This window comes from Hyaena hyaena, unplaced genomic scaffold, assembly GCF_003009895.1.
Source record: "Hyaena hyaena isolate Hyena2069 unplaced genomic scaffold, ASM300989v1 scaffold_105, whole genome shotgun sequence".
Taxonomy (NCBI): Eukaryota; Metazoa; Chordata; class Mammalia; order Carnivora; family Hyaenidae; genus Hyaena; species Hyaena hyaena.
The window spans coordinates 1,931,321-1,936,848 of NW_024080737.1; the positions used below are offsets into that span (position 1 = coordinate 1,931,321).

The 5,528-nt window shown below is 39.7% G+C and overlaps 1 long non-coding RNA gene across 1 annotated transcript; it reads left to right on the top strand.

The window, feature by feature from the left end:
- Nucleotides 1–892: 892 nt before the first annotated feature.
- Nucleotides 893–3,024, top strand: LOC120234254. The gene is made up of 2 exons (XR_005529038.1): nt 893–1,185; nt 2,865–3,024. It is a non-coding gene; the product is annotated as an uncharacterized LOC120234254 (long non-coding RNA).
- The last annotated feature ends 2,504 nt before the right edge of the window (nt 3,025–5,528 follow it).

The following is a 5,528-nucleotide window of genomic DNA, read 5'->3' on the forward strand; positions in this document are numbered from 1 at the left end:
ATCTGCTCCTTATAAATTTAGGAAATTAGCCCTACAATATGGGTTATAAATGATATTCCAAATTTACCAATTGCCTTTTAGTTGTTCATTATTTTTTATTGTGCAGAAATAAAAAAATTGTAGTCAAATGTTTCAATCTTCTTATACTTCTAAGTTTTGTGTCATTCTTAGAAAAGTGTTTCCCATTCTAATATTACCCCATTTTCTTCCGGTGTTACCAGGTTTTGCAGAGTTAAAATCTTTGAAATTTACTTTGGTATGAAGAGCAAGATGGAGATTTTTCTTAATCATTTTCCAAATGGTTCCTAGTTATACCAACTCTATTTATTGAATAATCTTTTCCTCACTGGTCTGAAGTGTAGCTTTTATATTAAATTCTGGTGTATGGTTAGGTGTATTTCCGAACTCTATACAGTTTATTTAGAGACAATGTGTGGTTTCCTAAACACCAGTTTAGGAGGCCCAGCATGAGAGCAGTGTTACTCTGGATCCAGATCTTTTAACAGGTATAAATACCACAGTCAAAACACTCAGGTGTGCAAAGAGGTATCTATTTCTCTATAACTGACTCTAGTTTAGCCCTTGAGCCCTCCTGTCTGCTCTGTGGTAGAACACTGGATTCAGCTAATTCAAGATATCTTTGTCTCCCATAGATGATCTAAGCTCTGGGAGTCAGGGTGACAAGTTTCTCTTTCACCCTGGCTCTGTTGAAGGGAGTGAATCTATTTGGCAGCCATCTTCTACTTCACCTGTCTTCTGCTGGGATCTATAAGATACAACTTAATCTGTCTGGTCCTTATCACTGTGCACTGGCAGCTGTTTATGACCTCATCAATGGGTCTTCATTGGTTCCGTGTCTCGGGAATACTCCCTGAAAAGAGAAGCAGAAGTTTCTTGTGCTCTCAGGTCCTTAGGAGGACCAGAAAACCCATCTGGGATTTCTCTTAGGGACCTTGACTCCAGCTCCATGGATTGGAGCCTGGGATGTGCAGGATATGAAGGCCCCTTTCTTAGGAATTCATATCAATTCCTCACTCTCTTGCTCTCTTTTCCCAAGTATCTTCTTTCCTCGAACCTATGAGATTTTCTGCTGGTCTTGGGGGGTGGGGTGGGGCAGTGGCTGCCATGGGAGGAGGCAGATGGCTTATGCATCACCCTGCAATCTCTCCAACGCCATTGTTTATGGTACAAATTTGACTATAGCATAAACTTTTTGTTCAGACCGTTAGATCCTGATATTCAAAGCCAAGCTTTTGGAACCAAAACAATCTTTTGTCACTGAAAAGCCTAATTCATACGAGCAAAAATAGTTTGGATTTTAGTAAGATCATTTCTGTTATGAATTTTAAAAGCCTATTTTGTAACTCATGGACAAGAATTTGATCCTTTGGTTTTGCTAATCATAAGGAGTAATGGGCACGAAGAAGCCCTGGGGATGGATGCTCTGGAGGAGCCTTTGTTAGCATCCCAGAAAGTTACCTGCAACATGAATCCTAAATCTGGCATCTAGACTGCTGTCTCCACCCTCATGATCACACTCCACTGGTTGAGGGATCTATTTCAACTAACTGCTTTCTGGTCCTCCCAGTTACATTGCTCTCTTCTTCTTCTTCTTCTTCTTCTTCTTCTTCTTTTTAATGTTTTATTCATTTCTAGGAGAGAGAGAGACAGCGTGAGCAGGGGAGGGTCAGAGAGAGAGGGAGTCACAGACTGAAACAGGCTCCAGGCTCTGAGCTGGCAGCACAGAGCCCGACACAGGGCTTGAACCCACGAACCGCGAGATCATGACCCAAGTGAAAGTCGGACGCTTAACTGACTAAGCCACCCAGGTGCCCCTACTTTGCTCTCTTCTTGCTTTGCACTTACTGTTTTCTGACCTGGGGTTCTGCCTGGCTTCCCTCACCACCAATCCCTCAAGGAGCAGAGTCTCAGAATCTATTCACTTTGGCTGGGCCATCATTTTGATTGCAGAGCTGTCTACCTTTCAAACGTTGGCCTGCTCTCTGTTCTAGGAGCCTCCTGATGCAGCTGCTGGATCTTTCCAGAGTCCCTTGCCACATCACCCAGCCCCTCTGCCTGATAGATAACAAAGACAGACTGTTCTAGTGTAGGCAGCAGGGCAGGTAGGGTGGGCAGGTGGAGGCAGAAAATAGTATGTGAGGAGGGCATCAAGGACAATTACTGCAAGAAAGGCTGTATGGGCAGAGGTAGATCACCAAGAACAAAGCATCATAATGTTGCCCTGTTGAATCTAGAGTAACTTAAAAGCGCCATTGTGGGACTCCTTATGGACTATTGCTATGATGTAGTCTGTAGTCAAGTGACTTTTTTTTATGACATTATTCTCTTTCCTCCCATTTCATATCATACCCTGGAATATTTTTCAGGTCTGACTCTGAGTATTTAATGCTCATAGGGATCTTCCTCCCTTCATATCAGTAAGTAGCCACTGTCACAGGTTTTTGTGATTTTTTTTTTTGTTTTTGTGCCAAGAATGGCTTGCTCTTATTCTCTACAACTGTGTAAATGGGACTTTTAAAACCATTCTTCTCTGACCACTTGTTTATGCTTGTTCTCGTTTGCAATTTCGTCAAAGGCCTTTAGCACAGAACTTTGGATTTTGAAATAACAATTAGGGAAGAAAACACTTCATGTGGTGGCTGGAGCTTATAGGGAAATGGCACAGTCTTCTTCCTCAGACCAATGTGCATTGCTAAATGATCAAGTTCAACAGGGCACATTTTCTCCAAACTAACAATATTCTCTTTCCCAAATCCTGTTTCATGAGATCTACTAGGAAAATTCTGTCTTTTTTGTTAAGTCTAGGTTTTAATCTTTTTTTTTTTTTCCTTTTTTCTTTTTAGCTCAGGTGCTTCCTTGACTCAAAACAAAATGAACATGGAGGAGGATCTTTAAGGGAGTGTGTTTTTACATTGAAAGAACATGGAACTTGCTGGAGAGCTGGATCACTTCAAACGACTCCATATTTTTCTGTTCCCAATTAAACTTCCCAGAATGTTTTCACAGGATGCTTTCCACACTCGTCAATTTTTTCAGTAATCCAAGAGCCCTCAGAGCCTGATAAAATAAAGGGATTGGGCAGAAGTTTCTCAGATATAAGGAAGATGTATGTCTCTTTGGATACTGTCCCTTTCCTAATCACAAAGCAGTTGATTTCTGACTTGGAGAAAGAATTGTGGTCATTACTCATTGATGACTTTGGTGGGAGGAAACCACAGCTTGTGGACTCCTGTTTCTGTCTTCATAACAGACTAGGTACTTTGAAAAACCTCTAAATACAAAACACCTAGAAATCATGGATCAAATGTAACAGAGTTTTTAAAATTTCAAGCTCCCAAGAAAAAGGAGAAACTTCCAGACATAAAAAAAAAAGTGGTGAGGTGGTGCTAACTTTAGCCCCAGCCTTGCTTTGGGGACATTTGGTAATTTTGGTAATCAAGAGGTTTGGGTTTCTGACATGTGGGGACAAAAGGCAAGGCCTTGAGCCATGGCAGGGAGGTAGAATTGAGACTCTGCATGAGTGCTAGACCCCCAAAGGCCTATTCCACCAGAAAAAAGATGTCCAGGCAAAGTGAAATGATAAGAAAAACTGTCTGCTTTATCTGGGCTCTGGGTAGAAAAAAGAATTTAAATGTGCCTATACATGGCTTTAAGATTTGAATTTATACACCTTGAGAGGTCAGAAACTCTGAGTTAAGATATTAACAGGAAGAGGTTCTTAGCACCTCTGCCAACTGGTAGAATTTGAAAGTGAAAAAAAAATCTCTTCTGGCAGCCGTACATGCTCACCAAGGGCTCCCTGTCCTGCTCTCCCTCAAGACTCCCCTCTAAGATTAATCTGGTCACCTCTCACCCTGAGGCAGACCCATGAAGGCTGGAGCGTGGTGATCCCGTGGTTGTGGATAGAGAGGAAGGAGAGAAGGAATGCACATGGGCTTCTCATCCCCGAGTTCAGCACCTTTAACCTCAAAAAGGGCCAGATCCCAGGCTTCCCTTTTCTCAACAAAGAAATCTTTCAGGTCCCCAGGGAATCCAGGTTAGAGCAGAGCTCAGTGCTCGGAGTGGGGGTCAGTTACTATGCTGGGCGTTGTCAAAGCAACGGTTCGGTCTTTCCACTGTTCCCCTTTCCCTGCATACCGGGGACCAGGCTTCCAGGATGGAGGGACCTTTAGGAAATCCTGCCTGTTGCTCACATTAAATCCTTCCTGTGACAGGCTCCAAGTTTCACTTTTCAAGTCCAGTTCCAGGCTGGAGTGGAAGATAGTTAATTACAAAAAAAAAATATATATATATATATATATATATATACACACATGTACACACACACACACACACACGTATAATCAAAATAACAGCATGAATCTCACAGATAAACTTTACCAGCCTAGATTTACAAACCACAAGGAAATAACTTACTAAGACTGAGACTTAATAGAAACAAAACACAATGTGACTAGAGGCCCTAAAAAATCAGAAACTGAAAATATTGAGTACAAGATATTTTATTTTAAATAAAGCAGCAAAATATGGACTAAACAATAAAAGAAAGGAAGAAGATACTATTTAAAAATACTAGAAGACTCAAAAAAGGAATGAAAGAGAAATCCTGGAAATGAAAATACAATCATTGAAATGAAAGCTTGGTATATGTGATAAGCAGCAGGGTAGATATAGTTGGAGAAGAAAGTGAACCAGGAGATAAATCTAAATAATTTATGTATAACATAGTATAATGGGGGAGGGGAGCAAGAAGAGAAGAAAAATTAAAACATAAGGGAGATAATATTTGTAGTTCAAATACATTTAAAAAGTATTTTGTTCCTTTCCTAGGTGTTTTACCCAAAAGGAACAAAAACATGTTACCAAAAAAAAAAAAAATGTGTGTACAAGAATGTTCCTGGCAATTTTACTTGCAATAAATAGCCCAAGACTGGAAACAACTCAAATATATACCCGCTGGATAATGGATAAACAAATTTTGGTATATTTATACAATAGAATTGTATTCATCAATAACAAGGAATGAACTACTGACACATATAACCACATCGGTGAATCTCAAAAACATGCTGAAAGAAAGAAGCCAGACACAAAGGAACACAGGCTATATGATCCTATTTGTTTGAAGTTATAGACAACACTAATCTAATCTATGGTGGTTGCCTCTGTAGAGAAGCAGGAGGAAATTTCTGGAATGAGAGTGATATTCTATATCTTGTGTTGGGTGTTTAAAACATGGGCTTATACAATTGTCAAAGCTCATGAACTCAATACTTACAATATATACATTTTATTGCATGTAATTTATATCTCAATAAAAAATTAAAAATTTAAAGGTGAAAAAAGGAGAGAAACCAAGTAGGATACATGTCTGGAAAATGTGAATCTTTTTAAAAAATTAATGTGAAGCGACAACTCCATAGGAGAAGGTGCAAAAAAATACATAAACAGGATTTTCAAAGATGAGAAGATCTATAGAGGTAATAAACACACAGAAAATGCATAAT